This window comes from Mirounga angustirostris, unplaced genomic scaffold, assembly GCF_029215605.1.
Source record: "Mirounga angustirostris isolate CCGP_5_RB_7025 unplaced genomic scaffold, mMirAng1.0.hap1 SCAF_4, whole genome shotgun sequence".
Classification (NCBI taxonomy): Eukaryota; Metazoa; Chordata; class Mammalia; order Carnivora; family Phocidae; genus Mirounga; species Mirounga angustirostris.
This window is the reverse complement of record NW_026991712.1, coordinates 56,858,485-56,873,664: the sequence shown is the minus strand read 5'-3', so window position 1 is coordinate 56,873,664 and position 15,180 is coordinate 56,858,485.

Below are 15,180 nucleotides of genomic sequence, written 5' to 3'. Positions count from 1 at the left end.
AAAGGAAGAAAAAAAAGAAAATACACACTAGCAATCTAAATAATGTACTAGGTACAGCACCGCATACTTTACATACATTACTTTTACACTAATAACTAGTGTAATAATAATAATAAATAATAAAACAGTCAGCTTTTAACTCAAATCTCTCTCCTTGTGCTCTTTCTACTGTATCTCATAGTCTCAGTGAATGGGTTTCTGCCATTCTAACAGCCATCTCTAACTCTTTTATCTCTCACCCTCTTCCTCCTGTGAAAGAGGCAGACACATCATTTTCCTTCTTCCCCTGCGGATAGAGGGGATCATGGGATTCCGTCTTGGACAAAGAAACCCCCAGCGTATTCTGGACAGGAATTTTCTCCATGATAGAGAGACAGAGGTAGGTGAAGAGATCCCCTTTTGTTCCCTTGCTGACCTTTCTGCTTTAGTCAGTTTAAGGGCACAATGTCTGAAATTGCAGTGGCCACCATTTGACCACAAGGTGACAAGCCCAAAGATGAAAATCAACACTTTCATATTTGAAGGGAAGGATGAGAAGCACTTGGATTCTTGATGACATCAGCAAACCCCCAAACTAACTCTGGACTGCCAGTTGAACAAATAATAAACTTTTTAAATTTATGGTTTAAGCCACTATTAGTGGTTTTCCTGTTATTTGTAGCATAAACCATAGTAAATGATAAACTACTATTTTGGGCTCATCCATTTTAATTCTTGCCAGTGAGCCATAGCTGCAAATAGAATTAAATACCATTTCCCAAACCTGATAAGCATTTTTACACCCACGGTCTTTGTAGGATAGCTTCCTGCCCATGGTCCATGCTTATTTTTCTGAATGACTAACTTCTATCTCCTCCTTTAATAGCCAGTAAAATCTCGCCTCTTTCAAATCTGTCCTCTGTGTTATTGAACTTTCTTATGGTAGTATGGTTCATTGGAAAAACCAGTTGCGGGGGTACTTATAAAACTGTATCTGCCTGCATAACTGTCATCCCTCTTATATTCTGCTTCCTCAAAGTTGAGGATTTTAGTCATGTGTTTCTCCAATTTTAACAAGTGTCCCTGTTTAGAACACTAGAAGTGCTAAAGAAATACACAAATTCAAGAACTTGAGTCATTTTGGCGGTTGCACTTCAGCTTTACTCGTTTTTTGTTGCTGTTATTTTGTTTTCAAAAGGTCAAAATTATTTCAAAGAAATTTTCTAGGTCATTTTCTAGGGTAATCCACTTTCACTGGAATTGAACACGAACCTGTCACATTAAAAATGGACATATTTAAGAGAGAATTCCTTTTCTCTGAAATATAGGGAGAACTCTGAGCTTTGGCCTTATACCACGAACGAATATCAGCTGCTGTGTCCTTAAATCTGCTTCCTCTGAAGCTACAAGACAGGACTAGGTAGGTAAGCTTCCTGCTGTACTCCTGATGTTTCCTCTCTCACGAGACTTAGGATTTATCACTACATTATAATAACCATTTAGTTTGTCTACTTCATTAGAGTTTAAGCTCCTTGAGGTCAGGTAGTTGCTCTTATCTACTCTTGTATCACCCACGTTTTGCCCAAAGTCTGGTTCAAATTTACTAACATAAGAATACCTTTCTTTTAAATTTATTCTTAAATTATAATATCAAAATACTTCATCTCCATAAGTTTGAAGTATTTTTTTAAAGTCAAATATGCTTATATAAAAATTCCATAACAGCATGTATTGAATAGCCTTCCAGAAGAAGTCTAATTATATTAATACTCCTGTAATAATTAATTAATTCAATACAGACTGATGCCTTTTAAGAGATGCATAGGACTGAGTTGGCAGTGTTGTCATTTACCCAGGAAAGGGTAGCTCAGACAAGACAGGACTTAACCTACCCCTGGAGACTACACCCTAGCTCTGCAGGACATTAAGCCCTGGCCAATTTCTATAATCTCTTCTCAAAGATTGCAAACCTCATCTCCCTGGGGTCTACAATCCCTGACAGTCTGTAAACCAGCAGGTATAAATTCTGCTTGTAATTTGTAATTACTGGGTCCACATCCCAACGAGATAGATCAGACATTATTGAGATTGCCTTTATTTAATTAGTGGACATGCTTTTCCCTAAATATAAAATAGTGCAGTTTGAAATACAATGTCATGAAGCCTTCAGGTTGCTTTTTAGGTTCCTTTTTTTTAAATTGTTCTATGATTCACTTGCCGGGTCTATATTCTACCCTAGCCTATTATCACTAACATTAATAATGCTCAATTCTATGCATATTTGAAAGAAAATTTGTTTTTGCTAGAATCAAAACAAGGATAGCAGCTGATAGAATGGAGACTGTCTGATCTTGAATTCTTATCCTTTCTCTGAGAACAGTCCCTATTATTAATGTATATTATTACTTCAAGTATGTCAGAACAGGAGACAAACAGTCAGTGGCAGGAATTTCTCTGCCTAGCCAGCAAAATGTAACACAAAATTATTCAGGGGAAAAAATACAATTTTCTGTCATCTCTGTCATACACTGATAACAAAGCTACAGGCTAATATGTTTTGATATTTTTGTCACTCGTTTATCATGTGACCTTTCATGCTATCATTAATACAGCTGAGGGACAGAGCAGATACGCTGAAATAAGGGTGTGGAGAAGTCAGATTGTTTCTCTAACAACCAATGGTCAGTCACAGCAATTTATGCTTTTCTCCAGTATAGCCCTGACTCAAGAAGAGGAATTGTTATTAAAATTTGATATTACTGTCTAGGTTCTGCCACCTAGAATTTGCAACTTTTAGCAATGATGGGAATACTGGAGGGTTAATAAATTTCTCTTTGAATTATTATATTAATACAATACAACGTGCCTGTTCAGATATTCAGAGCATATATATGAAAAAATGTATCTTAGACATTTGAACATTGACTATTAGTCATACTCTGATTTGGTAAATCCAGGGAGCACATTAAAATATGATTGCTGAAATTGTTCTGCGTGTGTTCAGCAAAAACTGTTGATATTTTAAAAGTAAAGATGAACAAAATAATTTGTGGTACTGGGGACCGTGCTATGGACACCTGAAAGTTTAATATATCTTGTGTTTTAATGATAAATGATACCTGGCTTAAATTTGCATGCAGCCTAACACCATTTCTGACAATGGTCTAGTTTTTATGTTGCCCGTGGAGGCTAGACTGTTAAAATTCCAATATAAAACTAATTTATACTTGACATTAATGAGTTAAGAAATGTTTTATATAGTACATCAGGGCAGGAAAAGAACTTTACAGGAATATACTAAAATCAAATTATGTCTGAACACTACCATTATGTACAAAAATGAAAAAATCCTTTCCCAATCTTAGCTGAGCACTGGTACAAAGCTCTATGTTTTTAATGTTTATATTAAGGCAACCGTTTTTCTTTTATAACATATAGAAATATGAAAATATGAAGCTAAAGTATTAACATTTTAAAAGTATGCACATCTGTTAAAGGTTATGAAAAATATTATAGGGTTTTGTTATAAAATTATTAGTATTAATTTAAAGTCTCTTATTAAACAAAAAAAAACCCATTCTGTCCCTTTTAAGAATATCTAAAAAAAACAAATAAATCAGAAAATGACCTTTCCATGAGAAAACAACAACAACAACAACAAAAAACCAAGTAAGGGTGACAGCTTTATATAGAAGAATTGTTAAGTAGGTCCCAGAGAGACTGTGAACATGTATAGTGAATTCTTAAATCTTTTTTTAATATGTATTGTGTGAGTTCCAGAGCATTTTTTTAGACCCAAATTCAGTGCCTTATTTACTAATAGGATAAAGCCACTAGCATAATGGTTTTAAAAAATACTTTTATTTTGAATTTTTGCTCATTTTATGTTTATCTTAATATTACGGCAAAATAAAATTTTCATACTTCAACTCTATAAGTAAAAATCATTCTACTTGAAATTTGATCTGATTTCATCAGAAATATTTTATTGAATGTTTATTTTATTGCATAATATGATTTAAACTTGCAACATAAACAAAAGTAGAATATCTCAGTAAAATAGTATGTGAGTGTATCTATGTTAATTAATAGGAAATTTCAGGGAAATACTAGTTTTATAAATCACGGGATTTATTTCATTGAATGGTTTCTGACAAAATTTCTTAACCAATACAAACCGTACAAGTTACTTATATAAAAATTAGAGCATTTGGTTTGTAGAATATGGCATATAAATATATTTTAATATAGTGTTCAAGTCTCAGTTTGTATCCTTTCATTATTCTGCACTCAAGCAAGGATTTGCTAAGATGAATTTTCATATGGCTTCTCTATCAAAACACATAATTTTGATATGGGAGGGGAGATCCAATTGGAGGGTTAGTGTGGATTCAGTGTGTGTCAGGTTCATCCCTCTGAATCCATGAACAGATTATTCACCAAAGTGAATTTTACAAAATTCCATTTTTCATTTATATCACAGGAGGGTGAGAAGCTGGTTATGAGAAGAAAGTGGAAGAGTTGGGGCAAAGAAAATGAAAAGGAAGGTCTCCACTCTCCAAAGGCAAATATCCTGCATATGAAGCAAAGTCATCCAAAGGAGTTTGTATTAGGTCATTCCAGAAGGGAATTCTAAATAGCTTAGCCTCTCAGGGATGCAAACAATACATAAATGCTTGCCTAATTACCATTTAAGTAGTTTATGGAAATAGACTGTCATTAGCATAATTTAAAAGAGGTGGGTTTTTTTCTCTTACATGTAAATCTTATCATCAAATAAAGTATGATACTGATTTTTGTGGAATCTTTTTACAAGTTACATATTGCCATCCATACATATTTTTTCTGTTCTTGGGGCAGAGGATTGATGGTAGGGTGCAAAGCTAAATAGAACAAGATCCTAAGTTAAGCTTCTACACACAGCTTTAGTAGAAAATGTGTTCTGATTTCATTGTAATTGCAGCATTATTATAAAGCTATGAAATTAAGTCCCCCCCCCCCCCAATTCTATGACAGTATGCTTAGCAGAAAACAATGATTTCAAATCTGGTATTCCTGTTTGCATGTAAATACAGCCAGAGTCACAAACAAAGCCAACAACCTCACATACTTGCCTTCAGTGGTAAAGGATGGAAAGCCTGCCTGCTACCAATCAGCAAGTGGTTGCTATGGTTACAAGGTCAGGAAATATGCCTTTTCCCCAGTTGTCCAAGGCTTGCACATGTCACTTTTGAAACTATGAATTTTATATACAGGTCAGGAGATGCATACCAAGGAAATAAACAGTGAACTGGACCATAATGACAGCTAACGCTCAAACGTCCTTGGATTTTTAAAAATATCGAGCCAAACTCATTTTGTTATTTCACATGGATTGGGTTTTGTTTGTTTCCTTGTTTGTTATATATGTTCTCTGAATAATTTTTTGTCTAATATAGTTTTATGTGGTAGCTTCTAATTATATCTCATTATTGTAAGCCTACCTCAATAAACTTGTTTCAGAAAGTGTTATCTTTTCCTCTCTGTAAAACTATTTTAAATGACAGCACTGGAAAATCACAAAAATATTATGCCATGGAACTTATGAACATCATATAAAAACTGTTCTATGAAGAAATGAATATTGTTATGTTCATCTCTAAACAACATGAGGCTCAGGTTATTAATAAGCGGATTGTTCTTTTTGAAAAAGGATAAATGTTTCTGGCTCGCAATGCCAAACTTGTGAGCTTTATAAAAAGTACGCTATTTAGAGGCAAATTGAAAATTAGCAAATTACAAAAAAAAAATGTTTGTGAAGCAATGAAAAATGTGTTGGGTAAATTAAGCTGCAGACCTCCCAAGGGAATTAGTGCTTTACAGTTTATAAAACAGATCAAGGAAATTTGGTAGTAATTATTTAAGCATTGACATTGCTTTAAAAAGATTTTTCTTCTATGATGATTTGTTCTAATCTACCCATATTAAATTATTTACTTTAAATGTTAAGGGTAGGTTTTGAGTTTTAATTTATAGAAACGATCATTATTATTTCTTTACTTTAAAATACATTAAGAAAAAGACAGAAGGAGCCAATGCATTTCAAGTGAAATGATCCAATATTATTTGCAAAGTACTGGATAATTGTTTCAATGCAAATGTGCTTTGCAAAAATGCTTTACCTGTGTAAATACACATCTTGATACACTAAATCCTTATCTATGGGACTCGAGGGGATGCCTATCCATTTGAAGTATGACTAATGTGTGTCATTTAAATAATAAGGTATAGTTTGGCATATATCTCACAGATTATAAATTACTATCAGCTATATGTGATTAAAGAGTATTATAAAAATCACGTACAACTCTTTAACAGATATTTTTCTTTTCATAATAGAAATCAGTGATTTAGTACATCTTTTCAGTATTTAGTGGAATTTACATTGTATTAATTAATACTAAAAGCTTAAAAATAGCCCTAAAATACAATGGAAAATAGTGTTGGCCTTTTTTCTTTTTCTTAGATTGCTGCAGCTTTTGTTCAAATGATCATTTTTTTCTTTCTTTCTTCCTCTCTCTCTCTGTCCTTTCTCTCTCTCTCTCTCTTTTGGGTCAGGAAAGATTAGTCCTTACCTTGATAACAATCCATCCTATTTTTTTTTAACTGAAAGCAGCATTCAAATGAGAAACTAAGTACATTTCTTTTCAACAGGCAATTTACCCCATGATGAGATATGCTTTCACTTATTTTTCTTTGACATTCTAGCATCTAGCAGCACAGCAGGTATCTGGAGGGTAGGCTTCAAATAAAGGATAACTACATTCTTACATTAATAGATGCCATTGTATGACTATGTCATATTATTGTAGCATTTAGTTCCTTTAATTGTGCTTTTAAAATTATACATGATAAGCTGATTCAGACAAAGTGAGAAAAATATAAAAATCAATTCTGTTATCATTATTGTCCTACTTATACACATCTGCTTACATATACACCAGCTGTTCTGCAGACATAAGATTCTTTAAAATTAAGAAAACATTCTGGACCATTTTATTTATTTGTAGTAAGGCTCAAAGTATTTAAACTTCACTGAATCCACACTTTATGCATTGTATTTACTTTATGGGGACAGAAAAAACTCCAGCAAATATAAAAACTTCATTTTCTGATTCTCAATATTAGGAATTTTGCTGTCAGAAATAAAAATACACATAGATCTGTTCACCAAAAAAAATGCCATTTGAAGTGGATGTAGTTTACATAGCACTGTTAATGCTGGCTTTCTTTTATTCCTTCTCTTTATATAGTTTCTCCAGAAGACCGCTTCATGCTATCTTATGAACCTTTTCCCTTCTTTTTCGTGACCTTTCTGTATGGCCAAATGAGTCCAGGGTATACGTCTTGTGGCCTGTGTGCAACCTTGCCCATTAGCCAGTCCCCAAACCTTTGATGTGAACCATCAGTCCTACGATTTTTGTGGTTCATTCATTTTTGTGTTTCTCTAACGATCTCTGCCCCAGCTCTGAATCCTGCCTTTATTGTAGACAGAACTGACAACAGGCAGCCTTGTCTTTCATTTCCTTGATGTACTTTGTACTGTGGTATGGCTTTTGTTAGTATTGATGCAAACATTACCATAAACCACCACCTAGGGACTAGAAACAATTGACTAACTGTTTTCAAATCCAATACACTTAAGTTGATCAGACACAAAGTTTAAGTACAGTTAGCTATAACAGCACCAATTCTGTGTGGTCCCAGTCTCTCTAGACTACAAAATAAAGGTCAGTGGAATGTGGATGCTTATGTCAAGACAGCCTGCTTTGAAATTTATTCAAGAAATGAATATGGGACCAAAGACTCATTCCTTTACTTCTTCAACATAAGAAGTACCAATTCTGTTTCCTGGTCTCTTTTAAATGGTTTTCTCTTTATCTACTTAAAAGCTTATTCTTAGTAAGGAAAATGGGTTGGCCACTAGGAAAAAACAACTCTTTTATGAATGAGCTCAGATTTTGATGAGATGTGTATTTCAGATTGGCAAATGTTCATTTTTTTCACTTAGAGTTTAAGTTGCAAACTCACTGTCAGTGAACTTATTATAATAACTAAATGCGCCATAGCTTGCAAAAGAATTACAAAGGCAGCTATATTGTAAATGCAAAACTGGGCCTGACCCTTATTGTGCAAGGAGCAGAGACCAGGTCATTTTCTTTTTGAGCCTTGTGAGATCCTATATTCAGGGCTTTGTAAAAAAAGGGCCATTCAGATTCAGTTTCCCAGATGATGCTTCAAAGATGTCAGCTCAATCTTTGAAGTTTCTTCCTAAAACAAACAACTGAGAAATTAGGAAATTAAAAACGCAAAGATTAGGGAAATAACGTAGGCTTGAAACACCCACTATTTCTCAATCCTCTGTGCATTAAATACACAAAACATTTTAATCAAATTTCTAATTACCTTGTTAAATGTTCTAATACTTTAAAGATTCCACATATAAAATATTAATAGGTATTTTAAGGGCATATATTAAAATCTTAACATTTCTTTGAAATAAGGGCTTAGGTCAAGAACACCACCATTAAACCACAAAGGTTTTTAAAAGAACATAGATTTATAAATTGCTGTTTTGATTGCAACTCCATCACCAAAGTAACACAGCTGTGGATGTATGAGCTCTGTGGTTTCTTTTCTATAGACAAGACAAAAAAATTTTCTATGGACAGTTTAACATTTTCTATCTTACTTAATTTTTTTTAAAAACTATAGTTTCCAGTAATTTAAAAGTAGGTATTGGGCAGCTATTATTAAAAGCGAGCTTCCAAATAGACCATGGAAAATTAAATCAAATTATGATACTCTGCTTGATATTATTTCTATCTCTATAAAAAGATTTTTGTACTATGTATATATTTATAATTCATAATGTCTTACATGTTTAAATAATATTTTAATAGCCCTGTGCATTTAGTTTTACTAATATCTTGCATTTGAGACATTTTTTTCTGTGTAGTATTTTTATGTTAATAAGTGAACTGGAATTGCTATTTTATGAAATTGTATTTATGACATTTACATTATAACTAAATTTGTTGAGACTTAGCCATTCTTTAGTAGACAACTTCACCAAGTTCAATTCAAATCACATAGACACAAGGAAGCCAAGATGATTTAAGTCATGAGTTCACTATGTCATACCCTTCTTGACATCATTTTATTTTTTAACCGTCTTCCAATGGACCGTATAAGATGTATAGGGGTTGATGGCTTAGGTGACTGAATTTATGTACAGAATCTCTTGCTGAATCACCAAATAATTGTATTTTAAAAATATATTTGGTAGGTTAAGAGCTATCATTAACCAACTGAAAATGTTTACTTAAGAGTCCTATAATATACCCAAATGGTTGAAATGATTATTGCCTGCGATTAATAATCTGATGTGCTTAAGCTATAACTAAAGGTCTTAAAAATAAATAGCTATATTAACGCTTTATAGGTGTTAAGTATTGCGGTGTCATTCATGACAAAATGTATTGTTTCACCTGGTGATTATAGTGGCAATAGTAAGAATTTTAACCAGTTTTACAAATGTATCAAAGTAAAAATATGTTAGTTGAGCTATGCATTCAGTCTATCTGTTTAATATATAATTTGCAAGTGATTACTTGATTAGACTATTCACTTACTAAATACTTATAAAATTAAGAGTGCTACACTCTGGGAAAGAATAAGAGCAAATATTTAGGGTACTTGAAACAGGCACATATCGGTCTAGTTCGTTTTCAGAAAAACTTTTACTAAGGATTATTTTTTTTTTCTTCCAAAAAATGTTTAAACAAACTTTATATCACATAAAATATAGAAAACTAGAAATACAGAAAACTGTATTTATTTAGTTTTGTTAAATCATATGAGCCTATAGAATGGTGATAATACAACAACTCCTGCAGATATTTCCTAAGAGAATAAATGACAGTCTATTTGGTCATTCTTTCCTTATAAAGGGATTATTTATCACCACAAGTTAGCTATAGATTTAATATTTTGTATCAGTTTTTAGCTTATCTTTATGGGTAACAATTAAACAGGAGGAGAAACAATAGATTTATTTTTCCATCACTCATGTAGTCCAATTTCCAATGATTCTTGTTCATTTTAAACATTATCTCTCTTTTAAAATGTCATGAAATTGGTTTTCTGATATTTAAAGAATTTTTAGTGAGGTATGCTGATTTTTATTTCAACAAGTATGCCATAGATTAACTCATCAGAATTCCGAACCACAACCACTGGAGGAAATATTGGAGAGGAGTTAAAAGAAGATAAACGGAAGGGAGAAGATGTACTTAGTTGTGAAGTGGACACATGCACTTTCATTCAAACCATTTTGCTTCAAGTAATGACCATGGGTCAAGTTCATAACTCTGTAGAGAACTGGATGAGCTGGGAGATACACAAACAAGAACAGGATTGCAGCTTATATTTGCAGACAAACCAGAAGTCCGTATAGAAATCTTTTCTTGTATAGTGATGAGGTGGTTGCTTACTCTGAAACATAAAGTCTATTTTTAGCAACATGAAACCTTACTGATGTTTCAAACAAACTGAAACCCCTTCAGTTTGACTTTGACTTTGTCTTCAGGTCTTTGAGATTTTAAACCCCTACATTTCCTACTCAGAAACCAAATTACTCTGAGGGCAAATATGCAGCCATAATTTTGACCTTAGCATCAGTGAATATTTTTTAAATAAAAAGTGACTGGCAAACTAGTCAGGCTGAGAATCAGAACTGGTCACCGTATGTTTCATATGTTTCAAGTTAGGAAACCGTGGCAGAGTATTTTCCTCTATCATTGACCCTTTGACCATTCTATTGTGTACTCATAATGAAATTGAATTTTCTTTCCTCTCCTTTTTCAGATAAATATATAACAATAATTCTTACACGAACTGATAATATTGGTGAGGTTTTTCAGGCTTTCATTTATCATTCATGAAGACAAATTAAAAAAAATAACCATCTTTGGGTAATATAATACCGTGCTAGCTCCTAGTGTGATAGAAAAATTAATCTATGGATAATTATAAGTTCCCAATGTAACAAAAAAATAAAAATAATTTATATATTTTCCAATTAAATCTATTCATCAAACACAATTTCCATTTATTCATACTTTATGAATGAGGAAACTCTGAATGGTGCTGAGTTGTCCAAGTCAAACAATGATACCAGAAACTCAACCTATGACTTCTGACCAGAGCACATATTTATACACTTAATAACACAAAATAAAGAGAAAAGAGAAATTAGATTTTAAGGTATGCATGGTAAATCGTCTTTAAATGATTCGCTTATAATCTCATGGAGGATTAAACACAGCAATTAGTACAAAGTTGGTAGTTAGTAATCTTAAAAATGATCAATAAATAATCACAGTTATATTTTGTAAATGATTAAGTGCTTTTTCACACTATAATCAGAACAGAGTTCTAATCACATTTATAAATAAGAATTGTTTTTAAATCTTATTTCCTTGGTAATATACTCTATCCTTTTATTTGTAATTTTTAAAAGAGAGGAGGTTTTAAAATGTTTTAGATTAGACTCGGTGATAACATTTCTCAGGATAGCCTTGGAAAGACATCTGCATTAGAGTATTCCAGAAAATATTTATATTGAATATATGACGGTGTTAAAGTTCATGGCAGCACTTTAGCAGCTGCTCCAGATGCTACCCAATCTAGGATTTTAAGATTTCAAATAAGAGCTTATGGGCAGTTGTCAAGGTAATTTCTCTTCCAAGAATTTATTTGGGCAATTTCATTACTCCAGTCACTACAGCTAAGGTCTCTTTCTTAGACTGAGCATAATTTCTTTCAAATTTAGTCACAGTACGTGACACAAACCAAGTACTGCTTTCACTGGCTTCTGAAAATCTATATGATATCAAAGAAGTAGCTTGAGGAGAACTGCACAAGTCATGATTAAAAGCAAAAAAGGGCCAAACATATTGACAATTTTACCCACGCTCTAACTTTTTGTTGTTGGGTCATTTCCATTTTTTTTTAAACTTTTTCTTGATTACTTACATATCCAGTATATTTAAAATTCTTGTCCTGATTCATTTTGTTCTGCTACTCTGTTTTAATGGCCACTATAAAGTCTCTGCAGAAAAACTTTAAGAATAACATATATTTAAACGTACAATTGTACATATATACACATGTCACTGGATATTTCACCGCTTCTAAAAAATGATTGAGTATTTTATCTCATGATTAGACATTCTGCAAATATGTGTCTTAGTATTCCTTGATATTTTTTTGCAGTAGACTTCTCTACTGTAATAAAGTATTTTTTATTAACTTTGATTTCATTAATAAATTGTTTCTCTTCTGTGTTTATAGAGATGAAAAAACTATTAGGTGTTCATTGGTGTTTAAAGCCACACTTAGACATACTAGCCATAACCCTTATCAACATCATCATGTAAGAAAATAAAGGATGGCAATAGTGGGGCTTCAATTTAAAGGAAGTAAGAGTAACACTGAGAAACTGCAATTTTACAAAACCACCTCAATTACTTGGTTGCTGTATCTAAAGGGCCAAACTGAAGTGGAGAGTTGTACAATTGCTCCAGTAATTAAGTCCCTAAGAGCTCAAAACACATTTTGCCTAGATAATCCAGGTAATTCTGACTCAAGTGCCCAAGAGTTCCACTTTAAGATTACCCAATGTACTAGAAATCCAAACTTATGGAACAGCTAAATCAGAGAACTATTCTTCCGTCACAAAAGGATTTATCCTAGCAATTTTTTCATTGTTAAGGAGGCCATAGCTCCCCAAGAATGAGGAAATTTTTTTTTGCTTATTAACTGAGTTACTCATATATATTGACCAATCTCCTAAAAGCAAACATGGAGTTACTAGAACAGGTCTAATTTCTGATACCCTTGTTTTAGCTGTCCAGAGCAGTGTTTTGGGAATCAAACATCTGGCTCAATACTCAAGATCTTTGCTTAATAGCTGTTAACCTTGGAAAAATTGTTGAACCTTTTTAAGCCTCTGTTACTCATCTATTAAATAAGGGTGACAATATTCCATATTTTACATGACCGTTGAAAGAATAAGATGACAATGGAAATAAAACAATTAGTCTAACCAGAAAAACAGTAAGCACTCAATTTTAAGTACTAATATTTGGATGTTAGCTCTTATTTCTCACCTAAAGGAAGCCTAAATTACAAGTCAACTCCAAAATGTAATCAATACTCAATGAAGATAATATGCAAGTGCCAGTTTTGCAAATTTTCTTTTTTATTTTCCATGGCAATTCATTTCTGAAAGTATAATCACTAGATAGAAAACATTTTTATTAATTCATTTGAAAACTGTTTATTGAGTATATACTTTGTACAATGTACAATTCTAGGCCCTGAACATATAATAATAAGAAAATACCCTCAGGACTGTGCAGTTTGCAGGGAAGACAGATAATTTATTTAAAAAAAAATCAATATCCTAACAACAGAGAGTCAAACTATGTGTAACAGAGCTGCAAGAGAAATATATAGATCCATTTTCATTCTTGAAACTTTAACACCCTTCTTTCAGAAATGGACAGGCCCAGTAGTCAGTACATTTCAGTAAAGTTCAATTCAACAACACTATCAATCAAACTGATGTAATTGACATCTATAAACTACATCCAACTGTAGCAGAATACACATTCTTCTCAAGCTCACATGAAACATTTACCAAAATAAATCACATACTGGGCCATAAAACACACCTTAACAGATTTAAATGAACAGAGATTATACAATGTCTGCTCTCTGACCATAATGAAAAAAAACTAAAAATCAATAACAGAAAGATAATTGAAAAATCTTGAAATGTAAGGAAATTAACACATTTCTAAAAAACAAATGGGCCAAAGAGGAAATCTCAAAATATATTAAAAATATTTTGAATAAAATGAAAAAAAAATTATCAAAATTTTGAGATACAGTGAAAGCAGGGCTTAGAGGGAAGCTTATAGCATTAAGTTCATATAAGAGAAAATAAGAAAGATCCAGGGGTGCCTGAATGTCTCAGTCAGTTAAGCTTCCAACTCTTGAATTTGACTCAGGTCATGATCTCAGGGTTGTGAGATTGAGCCCCATGTTGGGCTCCATGCTGGTCATGCAGCCTGCTTATGATTCTCTCTCTCCCTCTCCCTCTGCCACCCTTTCCCATTCATTCTCTCTCTCTTAAAAAAAAAAAATCTATGGGGCACTTGGGTGGCTCAGTTGGTTAAACATCTGCCTTCAGCTCAGGTCATGATCTCAGGGCCCTGAGATCAAGCCGCACATTGGGCTCCCTGCTCAGCAGAGAATCTGCTTATCCCCCCTCCGCCTCCCCCTGCTCTCTCTCAAATAATAAAATCTTAAAAAAAAAATCTAAAATCAATAAGTTTTCACCTTAGAAAATTAGAAAAAGAGCAAACTAAATAAAAAGTGAGCAGAAAAAAAATAAATAATAAGAATGAGAGTAGAGATCAATGAAATTGAAAACAAGATATCAATAGAGAAAAGTAATGAAAGTAATGAAACAAAAAGCTGGTTGTTTGAACATCCATAAAATCAATAAGCCTCTAACCAGGCCAACTAAGAAAAAAAGACAGCAAAAAATTACTAACATCAGAAATGAAAGGGGAGACATCACTCCAGATCACATAAACATTAAAAGGATAATAAAGGAATATTAAAAAAAAAACCTCTAGGCCCACAAATTTAATAAGCTAGATGGACCAATTCCTTGAAAAACACAATTTGCCAAAACTCAAACAAGAGGAAATTGTCTCAGTGAGCCTTATCTATTAAAAAATTGAATCAATAATTAATAAGCTTCTAAAACAGAAATCATCAGGCCCAGATGGATTCACTGGTAAGTTCCATCAAAAATTTAAGGAAAAAAAAAATAACAATTCTCTACAATTACTTTCAGAGGATAAAAGCAGAGGGAAGACCCTAACTCATTCTGTCAGCATTACCCTAATACCAAAACCAAATTTACAAAAAAACAATAGATCAATATCTCTCATGAACATAGATGCAGAAATTCTTAGCAAAATATTAGAAAATCAAGTTCAACAATGCAGAAGAATTATATACCACAACCAAGTAGGACTTAATCCAGGTGTGCAAGCCTGGTTGAACATTTGAAAATCA